A 16,617-nucleotide genomic window follows, 5' to 3' on the forward strand; every position below is an offset into this window, starting at 1 on the left:
CTCTTTTGGCCGGACGGGGACATCCACCCACCCGTCCTCCACCAGCCCTGAAGGTGGGCTCTGATGCATTTGTTCCAGAACCAGCAGCCATTAATTCCCCAAACTTCTAAGCACCCCGATGGGCGCCAGATACCCCAGTGGAGAGGCAGGACCCTCAAGGATGGAAAGGGCCGGGTGAAGGATGGAGTTGGGGGTAGGGGGTGGACAAATTTCTTTGTATTTGCACATGGGTCCCCAGTTCCTGCAGGATGAAAGAATGGATGTAGCCAAGGACACCGGGAGAGCACTGGCCTGGGATGCCTGGGTGCCCCCTAGGAAGTCCCCTAAAGTCGCGGATTCTCCATTTCCTGCTTTGTGAGCTGGAACCTGGCCACAGTGCTCAGGTTGCGCCCATACTGACAAGCTGTGCGTTTAGAAACGTGAGGAGATACTAACTGGACGCGATACCATCGGGAGCTGCAGCCTAAGCCAGAGGAAAGTGGCCCTGAGCCAGGCCAGGCGCAGCGCCAGAGCTGCTGAAACTTTTCCACAGAATTGTTCTCAAAAGAACTCCAGTGGAGACCCACATGGGGTTCTGAAACAGGGAGGCCACCTTCTCTGCGAGAAAAAAGTTCCTTTGAGGTCTGGGATTTCATCATTTTTTTTAAATGTGCATTCAACTCCATAATTTAACCTCGTTTCTTTTAATGCAAAAATATTTTCCATGTCTTTGAGTAAAACTGAATATGCACAGTGCAACTACCCCAATTTGTGATCTCACAAGGTTTGGGTTTTTGTTTGCTCTTGGTCTTGAGTATGTGGGCGAATGGAGCTTGGGAGCAGAGGTCCAGCTCTGGGTCTGGGAGTTGGAGGGCAAAGTTTCTAGAAAAAGCTCAAATAAACAAGGGCACTGCCTTCCTCAGTACCTTCATTAAGAAAATTGCAAAACTGACTACAGAGTATGACTCAGCCCATAAACTCAGGCATGCAAGAAGTGTCACATATCCATTATTTTATATAACTCAGTTTACACCCCTAGCAGCTGATCTGTGGGGGAGTAAGGGAGTTAGCCTTAATTCTTCCTAGAGTTCCTAACCCCAGGGATTTACACAGCCCCATAGAGTGGGTTGGGAGGAGGGACCACACATCCATTTGGTCCTCTGTCCCCAGAAAATATGGCTGAATTGTTTCCACTGTTCAGGTTGACCTGGCTGCTTCAGTTGATCAGCTCTACTACTTCTACGTACTACAAGTGGCCCAGGAATTTGGGGTAGGGTGAGAGTAGATGTTGCCTCTCTGCTAAGACATGCCGTGCAGCCATTCCTCACCTGGCCCTGCGGTTTCCAAGACCATATTTCAGTGAGACGGGTCACATGAACCCTTGGCCTCGGGACCCGTTGACCTCTGTCTCTCTCTTCCTGACAGCTCAACAGAATCTCTTTTTCAGTCTAAGGAAAAATCCATCTCTTTTCATGTTTTTTCCATTCTCTGTCCGTGAATACATAAACCAGAGCCACAAACTCAAATGGCTCCAGGGGCCACTGAGGGATATGAAACAAACAGTGGGGACAGTGGCGAATTGAGCACATACACCTATTTGTGGCAGAGGTGCATGTGTCCACCACGTGTTTGTGGTCCCCCACCCATGGGTTAGAGTTGTTGGCAGGAAGTGGCTTTCCCAGCAGGCTCCCCATTTCCCAGCTCCCTTTGCGTCTAGTTGGGCCACATAACTGGGTCCCCCGGGGGCATATGAGCCAAATGGGTATGTGTCACTTTCAGGTCAAGATGGTTGAGAAATGGGTGTGCTTCTCCACTTTCTTTTTCCCATTCTGCAGGCTAAAAACAGAAGACTTGGCCCTCACGGATGGTGGAGACACGCAAGGAAGGAGCCCTGGGTCTCTGAATCACCCGCACTTGACCTGTCATATATAAGTGAGAAATGGACTTCTCTTGTGTTATGCCACTGCTATCGGAGGGACTATTTGTTACAGAGGCTCCCATTGTCCTAATCCTAAATGCGACAGCTGAAGTTCAGCTCCAGCTGGTTGTTGTCAAGTGGTTAAACACGGTTGCTGGGGCTGTCTTCACATTTTGAAAGAAAAGCCTGAAATCCAGATTTTTATGTGAAGTCTCCCGTCTTTTAAACATCTACAAATTTACATTTCAGCAAAACATCGTACAGACCAATATCGTGAGGGGCAAACCCCGCTTATCTGAGGCCTAATGGAGCCTGCAGGTCACAAGCTCTCCTCCCGACTGTTCCATGGTGTTCTGCCCGAATTGCCCCCAGCTCAACAAGGAACATGCTCAGCTACTGCGTAAACGAAGAGACAGGAAAGGGGAAAATGCTGGGGGAAATATAATCTAATCTCAAAATATTACTCTGTTCACCTTGCCTGTTGTGCAGTGCTGATGTACAAAGACACCCCAGGGAGGCCCTGCATTTCGGGAGATCCCCCCTCCTTTCTTTAATAGATTCTCATTTAGCAAGTTAAAAAAGAGCTTCTGTATGAAATATAAATTTTGTAAAAGGGCAAATTCTCAATTTTCACAGGTTGTTTTGTTTGTTTTATTAGAGACAAGGTCTCACTCTGTTGTCCAGGCTAGAGTGCAGTGGCACCATCATAGCTCATTGCAACCTTGAACTCCTGGCCTCAAGCAATCCTCCTGCCTCAGCCTCCTAAAGCGCTGAGATTACTGTGTGAGCCACTGTGCCTAGCCTGCAGGTGTTCTTTATTGGGCCCTTACAGCAACCTCAAACTCCTGGGCTTAAGCAATCCTTCTGCCTCAGCCTCCCGAGTAGCTGGGACTACAGGCATGCACCACCATGCCCGGCTAATTTTTTTCCTATATATATTTCTAGCTGTCCATATCATTTCTATTTTTAGTAGAGACGGGGGTCTTGCTCTTGCTCAGGCTGGTCTCAAATTCCTGACCCCATATACAATGAAAGATGCTGGACTCTGTTGTGATTTCCTGTCAGATCTGGCTGTCCTGTGTAGAGGGGAGTAGGAAGAAGAGAAGGCCATACGAGCAGGGAAGAAAACCTACTTGGAATGAGACAAGATCATTTCTGCTGCCCCTTTTGTAATTGGAGCTAACGACTATTTTCCCTCATGATTTCCAGAGAGAGTGAGGAAGGAGGAGAAAGAATAATCATAGTTTATATGGCAAAAAGAAACAAAAAGTCAAAATCCTATTATATTCTTTATTCTGACCCCAACAGACAGGAAAAGATATCCATCCTACTCACTTCACTACCTCAGTGTATTTCCTTACCCTACTTTGCTTCACTTTTTTTTATTGTGATCAAATATGCATAACATAAAATTTACCAGTTTCAAATGTACAGTTAAGTGGCATTAAGTACATTCACCTTTCTGTGCAACCTTCACCGCCATCCACATCCAGAACTTTCATCTTCCCACAGTGAAACTTTGTACCCATTAAACAATAACTTCCCCCTTCCCCCGGCCCCAGAATGGTGACCACCATTCTACTTTCTGTCTCTATGAATTCTACTACTCTAAGTATCTCCTGTAAGTGGAATCCCACAGAATTTGTCCTTTTGTGACTGACTTATTTCACTTAGGGTAATGTCTTCAAGGTTTAACCACTTTGCTTCATTGTTAAATGATGGCTATAGAGAGCTTTCCCCTTAAGCTTTGCACAAATAAAGTCCCTGAAGGGGTCTTTTAAGAGACATGCTGTCGACGGACTAATGGGCAAAATTACACAAAATTACACACTGCTCCTGTCTCTTAACATCCCCAAAAGATTCCAATATGGGGCCGGGCGTGGTGGTTCACGCCTGTAATCCTAGCACTCTGGAAGGCCGAGGCAGGAGGATCGCTCGAGGTCAGGAGTTTGAGACCAGCCTGAGCAAGAGCGAGACCCCCGTCTCTACTAAAAATAGAAATGATCTGGACAGCTAAAAATATATATAGGAAAAAAATTAGCCGGGCATGGTGGCGCATGCCTGTAGTCCCAGCTACTCGGGAGGCTGAGGCAGAAGGATTGCTTAAGCCCAGGAGTTTGAGGTTGCTGTGAGCTTGATGCCATGGCACTCTAGCCTGAGCAACAGAGTGAGACTCTGTCTCAAAAAAAAAAAAAAAAGATTCCAATATGGAAAGAGCATTAGGATTTTTTTAAGCATGAAAATATACTTATTTTACTTTTTTGTTTTTTGAAGGAAAGGAGCGCAGCTCCTGGCACCGTCTCTGTGACTTGTTTGCCTGCTGGTATTCTCTTTCCCAGCCCTGCTGGCCCTGCTCATGTGCGTATGCTTTGCTGGAGCAGCTCTGCTCACCAGGGCTGCCTCTCGGGAGGGTTCCACATGGAAGCATGAAAATCAGCCACAGAGCACTTTTTTAATTACCTGTACAAAGTCTGCATGCACCTGTTATAGACAACCATCCAGTCTCAGTTTTCGAATGACTTTTATAGAGCCAATAATCTGTGAATTGTTTTTTTCTTTCTTTTCTTTATGGAGCCAGAGAAAATACTCAGGCAAAGGAAGGAGACAGAGCAAATTCAGGGATAATGGGGGCAGAAGCCAGTTCAGGACTTGAAAATTCCTGCTTCTTCCTTCTCTTTTTTCTTATACCCCAAACTAAGTCCCAACTCCAAAGAACCACATACACTGCCTTAGACATAAACACGGATTGTTATTTGACTTTATTGTTTGGCTTATGTTTGGTACAGAAAGGCAGTAAAGACTAATTTAAAAATAAAAAAAAAAAAAAACAAGAACTCAACCCTGCCAGTGGTGAGAGGAATGTTTCTGTCACACTAGAAACGAATCGGGGGAGGTGAGGGGAGCAGAGTCGCTGGAGGGGAGGGGAGGCTGGCCTGTCCTGTGGTGTGTGCAAATGGGACACTTCCACACACCACCGAGCATGGTGTGTGACACAGGAATATGCTCCATGAGAAGTATCAGAATGAAAATAAAAGCTGCTTCCCATCACCACAGCAGTTAACCATCTCTGCTTGCACGCAGAAGAAAATAACAATGATTTCCCCCACTAAAAATTTTTTTACGCCCACTTCCTTGGAATCACAATTCCTACTGAAACTTAGACAACAATTCATAGTCCCAAACCAGAACATTAACAAATGCATTCAGATTCGTTCATTCAACATTCAGTCATTCAACAAAGACAGGCATGCATTGCTCAACAACGGGGTTACCTTCTGAGAAATGTGTCCTTAGGCAATTTCATCTTTGTGCTTACGTCACAGACAACTTACACAAACCTAGATGTGTAGCCTACTGCACACCTAGGCTATATGGTGTGGCTTATTGCTACTGTACTGTAGGCAACTGGAACACAACGTATTTGTGTAATCTAAATACATTTAAACATAGAAAAGGCACAGTAAAAATATGGTATTATAATCTTATGGGACCATCGTAGTATATGCAGTCTGTTGTTGATCAAGACGTCAGTATGCAGCACGTGACAGTATTGCATTACCTACCTTGTAGAATGAAGAAAGCAGCCATGGCCCCTGCCCTCCTGGAGCTGGTATTTGGTATGTTTACATAGAATTGTTTCCTATTTACAAATGTTATCCACTCAATGAGGGCAGCCCCGATCCCCTGTTTAATACCGCAACCTCCCCCTCCACACCTAGTCCTCTGGATTCCTCTAACCCTGCTAACATTTCTCTTTTTTTCCAAAGCGTGAATCACTTTCTAACATGTTATATAATAAATTCATTTATTACATATATTGTCTGGTAGAATGCAAACTCTGTGCTTTTTTTTCCTGCTTGGTTTGCTGATATACCAAGAACATCGCCTTGCACTTGTTGGATGAAAGAATGAAGTTATACATACTGTACCTACTGTGATAATTTTCCTAAAACAAAGAGTCTGTCCCAAACTTGAAGTCTTCACCTCTAGAGACAGAAAACTGCTTGCCATTATTAATTAATTCTCCCCTACCCCTTTCAGCAAAGTTTCAAAGGGGGTTTCATCTTTCCTCATTCTCATATCCTGTCTGTTCTACCCCAGAACCTTCTTCCTATCCATCCATCCTCTCTCCATGCTGCCTGCATAGTCCAAGGTCCCAAGACCCTTTTCAGACGCCTGGGCCTGGTCTTCTTGCATTGACTTTCTGCCCCCCTCCCCCGACTTAGAATCCACTCTCCCAACAGCAACCACAGTCATCTTTTTGAAGCATGTCAAGTAGTTCTTGGAAGTCCCCTTCTTAAACCTCTCTAACGGCTTCCTATTGCATTCAGAACAACCACCAAACTCCTAACAGGCCCACAAGACCATTCTTGACCTGGTTCTTGGTCACCTCTTGGCTCAGCCTTAACTATTTCTCTCATAAGTTACCAGTCTCTGCAATACAGCGTATTTATTGTCCATTTCCTCACTAGCACGTAAGTTCTCCACGAAGCTGAGACTGCATCTGCCTTGGTCACTGCTATTTCCCAGTATCAAGCATATTAGGCGCTTGGTAAATATTTCTGAGCGAAAGTACAGGGCAAGAAGAAGGAAATCAACGAAAATGCTAACAGTCAGTTGCTGGGCTGGTAAGTTTAAAAGAGTGGGGTGAAACCCTGAAGATCCTGAGACACCTCTTTGCAGCCTCTGTGAGCCTATGTCTGCGGAGGCCCTCCTCCCACAGGACATTTCTGCAGAGGCTGACGGCCTCATCAAGTACTAACATGTCACCATGCAATTAGAATTCTAGGTCAGCGTTTTCACTGACAAATGATACTACATGTGGGAGCTTACCCAATAATCACTTCTTTTCAACTTGCACTGGATCCAGTCACATTCCTCTGAATTTGCACAACCACTCAAAGTTCATGGTAGACCTTGACGTTTACAGATGGGATATGTTTTGTGGAGGGAGAAGAGGCGGCTGGAGGGCCAGGGCGAGAGGACAGTGTACGTTTATTCCTCAGACTCACAGAGCTGGAAGCAATCTTGGGATGTCATCTAGAATCATCTACCCACTCATTCTGAGAGCCAGCCTCTTCCAGCATTGTTCTAAGGCAGTGAGGAGGAAAAGTTACCTTCTAAGTCAGCACAAAGCCGTTCTGGATGACTGCCCGAGGATTTGGGTGGAGGTTTGCAGAACTAACGAATGGGACGAAAGAACTTTAAAAATAGTAATAATATTTATACTGATTGTATATCTTATCATCCTTTAACTTGCATCACCAAAATGGAACTCTTAGGTAATATAGCATGACTCAGTGTCCTCAGACTAGCCCCATGTGTCTCGAATCTCTAAATGTGAATAAACTTCCTTGGGCAGCTAAAGATGATTAACGAATTCTGGTTAAATATTCTGACCCTGTGGAATTTAGGAGCCCAAAGAAACTCTGCATGCATTCTGAACTCTAAGGTTACAGAAAGAAGAAAATCACTAAATGTACTTAATGAAGAATAAAGTCAAAAGCACCCACTCTCTTTTGAACAATATAGGATCATTTTCATGTATCAAAATATAAAGTATTTTCAATGGGTCTTACATATATTTTTGGTGTTTGTTATTGAATTATTGAATTCAAATCACAAATCTCAGGAATTTGGGGCAACTCCTTCACATTCTGATGAAGAAAGCGGCCCAAGAGGATAAAAATGATGCTGGCAGGCTGGGCTTTTCCTTCCATCTGGGGTTTCACAGGTGTATCTCTTGTCCCCTTTTGGTAACATATCCACCCATTCCATAGATGGGCAAGCTGAAACCCACATCAAGGATTTATCCAGGGTCACCAATAGTCTGGTCATTGAACCAAGGAGAGGACACCAAATCACTGCATTTCTATTCTAAAAGATACAATCCTCTGTGTTATGCACGCTGCCCTGTTTTCTTAAAATGATTTAAAGATGTCAGTAAAGTCATTTAAATTCTTCCAGAAGAGAGCAAGCTCAGAAGAGTACTAGCTGAACCTGAGCAATCAGATAAGCTCTAAAGTGAAGGGCGTGCAGAGGGAGCCTTTGCACAAGCCGGTGACGTGCCCTGCCTTGCCCGGCTTGCTGCCTTGGAGGAATGCTGCCGTTTCCTCCACATAATGTTGCAGCCCTTCCAAATAGGCGACAAGGGCCTCAAACAGCATTCCTGTGGCTTTTTGCTGGCGATGCCCTCCTACCCTGCCAGCTCCAGATTTGATCCATGGTAGCTTAAGCAGCCTTGGTTAAGGTCTTCCACCTTTCTCTGTAGATCTGTGGCTTCTTTTCATCTCAAGCTAATGCTCACCTTTTTTCATCTGTTTAATCATCAAGTTAGCCGTTGCCACTGTCCTACTCTTAAATCTCTCTACGATTGCCAAGTGCCATAGGGAAATGTTTAATTATCCTAAGGGCATGGCTCAAAGGAGAAGTTATCAGTGTACAATAAAAATTTTGAGATGTGTTTATGTAGAAGACCCAGTGGTTGGGAGATTCTCTTTCCTTTCCTACCTTTTGGACTTGACACCTTTACACTCTGTTTTAGTCCCTGAAGAAACATCTGATACTTGGCCTTTTTTTTCCTAGATCTCCTTACATAGCAAAAATGTTAACAGCATTTGTTATTCCATAACAGTTTTCTCCCTAAGTTTTCCTGGGGCAAAGATAACTCATGATCACTTTTAAAAGTTCAAACATTCCAGAAATTCAGAGTGTAGACAGAGAGTATCCAACCCTCAAGGACAATTTTGGTTTAGGTATCGAGTTTATTTTCTGAACTGGTAATACATTCACATGATTGCAAAATCAAACATGGAACAGATGTACACTGAAAAGTCCTTGTCTTCCACCGACTTAGGCCCACCCCACCTCCACTAGTAGCCACTTTTATCATTTCCTTTTGTATCTTTCCACAGTTTTCTCAGCAAATATAAGCAAATACAAATATACAGTATACTGATTCCGTCTCTCCCTTTTACACAAAAGTAGCATAGTAACTTTGCACTACCTTGCACTTTGCTTTTTTTTTTTTACATAACAGATACCAGATATTAAGCATGTTTCGATTCAGAATGTAAAGAAACTAGAAATAACTGGCCACATGTGCATCATGCATGCCCACATGCACACACACACACACACATTTTCCTTTTTTGGTATTACTGAGTAGGATAAAGTATTTGAACCAGTAATTTTTCAGGCCACTTCTCTGCATGGGCCTTAGGAAAAAATAAACCAGGAGAAATCCCCCTTTCTGACATAACACAGTAGTGTAGATGAGAAGATCCTGTTTGATAGATAGTAGCAGAAGGTGGGGGCAGGTGAGCCCAACTAAGAACCACACCAGCTCAGGTATGTGTCTTGCTTGTTCAGAAGACACCATGAGACCCAGTTTCTTTTAGGGACAACCACAGTTTGGGGTGCCTCTCCTCTTTGGGCAATTCCATCCTTTGACTTTTTCATCACAAGGAAACAGAAATCACAGCATAACAAGAGACAGAAATTTTGCTCTATTAAATACAGCATCTATACAAATAAAAATAACTCACCATCTGAGAGTAAAACTTTTCAACAGTCCAAACAGTCCCAGGCTACAGAGCTGATGAAATTCGTTCCCCAGCACATGGCCAACCATGAGTTTTGCTGAAAAGTTCAGCTGAGCCTCTGAAAGCACACTTGTCCTGAGAAATCTGACCCATTTTGTTATTTCCCCCAACACAAAAATTAAAAGTTCATGATGTCAACCAATCATAATCTTCTTTAGCTTATTTTGTACACACACACAGACACACACACACACACACACCTTTCCAAGGAACAAGCAACCATATTTTTCACAGAGACTCAGTCCTTTCAAAAAACACCACATTATTCTCCTTCCTTACGACACAGACATTTTCTGAAAGGAACACAGAAACCCTGGTATATTTTGCTTACAAACAATAGTCTCAGTCTGTTGAAAGGATCTTATTTAATACATGGTTGTATTGGAGGAACTCAGACTTACACAGGGAATTTTTCCAAGGGTCTTCCATAATAGCAGCTCAAACCCCTCTTCAAACAGTAGACCTCAGCTCCTGGCTATATCTCCCTTCTATCTTTGGCCACTTCCCTCTTGTGGTAAAACATCAGCCAATGACAGCATCCAACTTTGGGACCAGAATATGCTGAGGACCATTTGATCGCTCTTTATTTTCCCTTCTTTATGCCCTATTATACCAATAAATAGATATAGTTTCCTTATTAAATATCTGAGTGCTCAATTTAACTGGGGAGTTATAGGGTATGCTATTTTTTTCCTGTCTTTGGTCCTCTAGCCAACTCAGGAAGGACAAAAGTTAAACCCTGTTAAAGGAAGGAGGCCAGGGGCAGCGGCTTACATCTGTAATACTAGCACTTTGGGAGGCTGAGGCAGGAAGATTTCTTGAGACCAGGAGTTGGAGACCAGTCTGAGCAACACAATGAAATCCCATCTACACACACACACACCCTCCCCCCAAAAATAGCATGCCTGTAGTCCCAGTCCCAGCTACTCAGGAGGCTGAGGCAGGAGGATTGCTTGAGCCCAGGAGTTTGTGGTTACAGTGAGCTTTGATGATGCCATGGCACTGTAGCCCAGGCAACAGAGCAATATCCTGTCTCAGAGGAAAAATGAAGAGAGAGAGAGAGAGAGAGAAAAGAAAAGAAAAACAGAAGTGAGGTAAGCAAGACTTGAGTGAAGAACTGAAAGCAGAGATGGAGTAAAAACTAAGAGAAGACTCAATAGCATAAATCAAATTGACATGTAAGTATTTGAAAGAATATCAGAACTGAAACTATCCCTCGGATGTTGTCCAACCCCTCATTTTATGAAGGCCTAGAAAGTAACTCACTCAAGATCAACCACACATTAATGGTGGGAGAGGAAACCCGATGTCTCTCCTTTGCTCTTTAGTCAAGTGTTCAAGAGTCCTTTTCCCGCTACTCTTTGTTTTCTCATGAAGGGAAGGCAGTAGCTTAATCCTGTCACAACTCCATCTTCAAAGGGACATCTCCTCTGCCCTGTTAGAATGCTGGGTGGCCTGTGCTTAATGTCCTGAGCTGCACCCCTGCACGCTTTTAATTGAAAGTAGCAGAAATCCAGCTCCAACCAGCTTAGAGAGAAATGGTTCCATTCATGGAATCTGGAACCAAACTTCAGGGTGAGTGGACAAGGGTAAGGCTGTACTCTGGGGCCAACCCAAACAAAAACCCAAATGCTGTGAGGTGTGCATCTGTGTATATCTTTCTTTTCTATCTTTGCTTCTCTAGTCACATTTCATTCATACAAACTGGCTTTCTCCTCAGCCTATAACCACAGCCAGTGACTGTACCGTCTGTGCCGTGAGAGAAGAGATTCTCATCCCATGTTCAAAAGTTGAAAATCATCTTGGAAGGACTCCAGTGCCTTCGGGTCACATGCCTACCCCTGCATCCAAGGGTGCAGAGCAGGAGGATTGTCAGCACCCATTGAACCACAAAGTGAGGTGGAAAAAGCTCAACCCCAAGGGGAATGCTCTTGGAGAAGAAAGGCAGAGGACTGGGAAGGCAAACACGATCCATCCACCTCACCTTCCCTTCCCTTTTACACTGCTCTGTCCAGTGACCTCATCTCGACTTTTGTCAGCAGTCAGAATCCCGAGATGTTTTGCTGATATATGCCATCTCCTAGACATTCCAGTTCATTGGCCACGCAGGTAGACTACTTAGAATGAGTTACTAGCACAGCAGAAATCCAAGTTTCAACAGAAAATCAATGATTAATGTTTAATCCCGAACCAAATTGCTAGGTGATATTACAAAAGCAAGAAGTTTTTATTTTAAAATTATTGAATCCTTATTGCTCTGAACTGCACATGACCCTAAATGGCAGAACTCAGAAGACCATATATCACTGAAAAATATTTACCGTGCCAGAACATTTTCTCCTAAAGCTGCAGCAAAAAATCTGTCTGTCCTGCATTCCTGCCTGTCATCTCAGATTGAACCTCTGAGATTTATTTGTTTTATTTTTCTGACTAGGTCAGCTCAAAAATAATAAATATTTCACCCCTTCCTTTTTATAAGAAAACTACAGAATTGTTTCTTCTGCAAAAATCTCAATGACTCTTCAGTTCCATTTATGAATTTCATGGTCACAGGTATTTTTTTAGCCACAGGATTCCAGAACTTTCCAACATCTCACTAGTTTCAAATTCCATGAAGGCCAGGAGTAGTGGTCATTCAATGCTCTTCCCTCCATAAGAGTGGAGGCTTCTATGTTCTGAGCCGACTCTGCCCTTTGGCCACAAGTGATTGTTTCAGGATCGATGCCCTGATCCATGGGGTGGTCATCAAAAATCTTCCCCAGGATTTTTTTAAAATTGTGGTAATAAACACTTAAAATTTACCTTCTTAACCATTTTTAAGTGTATTGTTCAGTAGTGTTAAGCACATTTACATTATTGTGTAATCTCTAGATCTTTTTCATCTTCCAAAGCCGAAACTCTATACCCTTTAAACAACTCCCCTTTTCCTCCTTCCCCAGCTCCTGGCTACCACCATTCTATTTTCTATCTCTATGAATTTGACTACTGTAGGTACCTCCTATAAGTGGAATTATATAATATGCATCTTTTTGTGACTGGCTTATTTCACTTGGCATAAGGTCCTCCAGGTTCATTCATGTTGTAGTATGTATCAGAACATCCTTTCTTTTAAAGGCTGAATAATATTCCATTGTATGTATATATCACATATTGTTTATCCATTCGTGCATCAATGGATATTTGGGTTGCTTCCATCTTTTGTCTACTGTGAATAATGATGCTATCAACAAGGGTGTACAAGTATCTCTTGGAGACCCTGCTTTCAATTCTTTTGGATATATACCCAGAAGTGGTATTGCTAAATCTTATGTTAATTCTGTTTTTAAATTTTGAGGAACCCCCATACTGTTTTCCACAGTGGCTGCACCATTTTACATTCCCACCAACAGTGCACAAGGATTCCAATTTCTTCATATCTTTGCCCACACCTGTTATTTTCTGTTTTGTTTCATTTTTTATATACCCAATATGTGTAAGGTTGTTTCCCCAGGATTTTTAACTGGAACTGGGGAAGTCAGTCTTTCCCGTGACAGAAGCTACGCTATGGAGGTGGAACTCTAGGGTTGTTTCTTGACATGTGAAGGACAACAGCTGAGCTTTTAGGGTATTAATTAACCCTACCCTTCTCCCGTCCAAAGTTCTGAACCCAACTGAAACCTATTTACAGAAGTTCAGTAGACTCCAATAGGGAAGAAAATAGCGGCTTCAGTACTTTTCAAAGTGGATTGGACTCTATGACTGGAAGCCAAGCCCTAGCCTGAAAATTCACTCCTCGGTCTGTTTTCCAAATTACATTTTCTCAGGTAGGACATTCAATAGAGCTCTGGAGATTATGCAGTGAACTCAAATGAGGGCATAAAATGACTCCAAATAATAAATACAGCAATATTAAAATGCCCTGGTTTGAACTATATGGAATACTTCATGTTATTAAATTCTCAGTGAGGCATTAAAGTCTAAAAAAAAAAATGACCTTTTTCTTGAAAGTTGAGGTCTAAAGAAATTAAAAGTCCAAGTTTATTTCCCCTCCAATTTTTTGCGGTTCAGGGTCAAAGGGGTCTCATGTCCCTGCAGAAAAATCTTGGCTTCAGGCTCTCCAGGATGTCACTCTCTTGGGCAGTTGCCTGGAGTCCATGACCTGTGAACCTAACTGGGAGAAATCCAGTCTTGTAAGGTCAGTCCTGAAGCCCATGCAGCCCTCCCCAAATCTGGCAGAAGTCCCAGACTGGCTGAGGCCCCGTGTTGCTGCAGGTGTAGCTCTCCTCTGAAGCTGCTTTTTCTCAAAGCCATTTAAAGCAAACCCACCTCTAAGAAGCAGCTCTGCCCACTTTGAAGTAAGATTTTCCCAGCTCTAGCAAGTGCCTTGCCTCTTCCACGGGGAACTCTGAAGTCCCTGATGAGATGAAGCTGTTTCTCATTTCCCTGCAGTCTCTCCTGATGGAGTCCCAAGGAGAAGCATGGCCAGTGCTTTCCAACCAAAGGCCAAAGGCATGAGGCCTCCCTTCTAGAGAGAATGTGTGTGTGAGTCACACGAGTCAGACGGAGAAAAATCTTTTTATTGTAGAGAAGAATCATGGGTCTCTTGCAGTTGACCAAACATGAGGAGCCCCTAAATCATTATAATCTTTGTAAATTGTGGAAAGTTCGATTGTGGTCCTCTTTTAAAATGCAATCACTAGGGCTGGGCACGGTGGCTCACGCCTGTAATCTTAGCACTCTGAGAGGCCGAGGAGGGCAGATTGTTTGAGCTCAGGAGTTCGAGACCAGCCTGAGCAAGAGGGAGACCTCGTCTCTACTAGTCTCTATTAAAAATAGAAAGAAGTTATATAAACAGCTAAAAATATATATAGAAAAATTAGCCGGGCATGGTGGCACATGCCTGTAGTCCCAGCTACCTGGGAGGATGAGGCAGTAGGATTGCTTGAGCCCAGGAGTTTGAGGTTGCTATGAGCTAGGCTGATGCCACGGCACTCTAGCCTGGGCAACAGAGTGAGACTCTGTCTCAAAAAAAAAAAAAATGCAATCACTTGAAAGGCATGGAAAAATCACTGGCAATTGAGGGTCTTAGACCTGAGAATCTATTTTAACTTAAAGTAAAAGGTCTAAAATGTTAACCTCCACTATAAGATTCAGTGTAAATCTACTCCTATTAGTGAGAGAAAACACCAAATTGTATCCTGTCTATTGTATTCAAAATGTAGGCCCTTCAGACAGATGAGCTGTCTCAACCAAAATTATAACAGACAAAAAAAAATTGTTTTAAAAAATCTAGCCCTTAAAGACTATGGACTTTTCTCTATTTAAGATGAATGATTTCAGCAAAAATTTATTTAAAATATTTAACTTTTTCAAAACAAAAATGAATGGAATGGAAGATTATTCCAAAATGTTTGGAGGCATTAGCCAATTTAAACTTACAGTTATATCAACTAAGTTGGGAAAGAGACTAACTTTCCCAACTTAAAGAAAGTGATATAAGCCCCAGTTTCCATAAAGAAAAGAAAGTCAAGAAAAACATGTTTCATAGCCTCACTTGCTGTTCTAGCCACACATCACAAAAACAGCCTACAGTTTACTTACCTGTGAGCACCAACACGGACCATGGTATGATTCCCGGCTGCAGCCTCTCTAATGCACAGCTCCATTGTTTTGTTATGGTCAGTGACAATATTTGTGGAATAAATATTTGTGCAGGAGAGAATGCAAAAAGCCACACAGTGTGGGAAGAAGACAGGTTTAGAAGTCAACAAATTCTCTTTCTACCTTGTGCTACTTGAAGCCCCCTAACCAAGTTAATCGATACTTCTTAGGCCTCATTTCTTCTTCTCCAAAATAATGATAACACCTTTTACCCCTTATAGGTGTGCAAGACTTGGAATAATGTGTGAAAATGTCTCCTGTTCGATGTGTAATAAGGCACTCAATTCTCAGGAAAGATTTGGGTGAAGTTTGGGTTTGGTATAAAGAAATTAGAGCTAGTTAGCAAATTGATTTTAGTGTTTTCAAACCCTACTCAAATTTTATCATTTAAGATATTGAACTAGGATTATCTAGCTTTAAGATATTGTGGCGTTTTCTTGATTTTTTAAAAGAAATAAAAGACTCCTCCACATTTCAAGGACTTTAAGGACTATCTTTCTAAGACATTAAATAAACCAACTAATCCTCACTGGTCTCTCAGGAACAAAGTTAATGATTCTTTAATCTATAGGCAATGTCCTTTCCTATTCCTAAACTATCTGGTTTTTGGTTTTTGTTGTTTTTAAATCCACGCTGGTTTAAAATTGACGAACAGTACAGAGAGAACGTGGGCGCTCTCTGTGCCTCTGGGAGCAGCCAGCCATACCAAGCGAGTACCTTTTGCCACAGGGTAACGTCTTTTTTAACTTTTGGACCAAATTATATTTGAAAACTCTTAGGTAGATGTGTCAATTTGAAAACTCAGGCTTTCAGTGTCACTAAAGGGTTTTGAAAAGGGGAAATCTAACAACAGTTACCGTGAGACCGTTGAGAGTTAAAGAGCTCAGGAAAGCTCGGCTTGGGCTTCGGGAGTAAGGCACGCGTGTAGGAATGACTTTCAGCCATAAAACAAAGCAAATGTGGGAGTAGCAGTTTTGTCGGGGTAGATGAAGCAAATGTTTCAAACAAGTGTTTGCAAACAGTAGGGCATGACCCATTAGTGGATTGTGAAACATACTTAGTGGGCTGCAAACTGAATTTTCTTTAAAGGAATGGAATAGAACAGAACATGAGTCACTAGAAATACAGTAAGAGTCTTTTGGTGAAATTTTCCATTCATTGTATGTGCACAAAAGGAAGGTGGGGCCAGAACGATTACCTTTTACTTTGCAGAAAATATAATTTTTACTGCGGGTTGTGGTTAAAAAAAATCTGATTATGCTAGTCGGCTACCCCAGCACTTCAGGAGCACAAAGCTCTGAGAGGAGGTTGCGTAGTAAAGCACAGTTTCATTCACGTAGATAAGGAAATAGGACAGACACATTTTGAAGGAAAAAAATGGACACAGGGCATAAGGGGTAATAGATTATACATTTTCATTTTCTAAGTTTTCTATGACAAAGATGAATTTAGAAAATTGCTTGTCACACATAAAAC

This window comes from Eulemur rufifrons, chromosome 7 (genome assembly GCF_041146395.1).
Source record: "Eulemur rufifrons isolate Redbay chromosome 7, OSU_ERuf_1, whole genome shotgun sequence".
NCBI classification, from domain to species: Eukaryota; Metazoa; Chordata; class Mammalia; order Primates; family Lemuridae; genus Eulemur; species Eulemur rufifrons.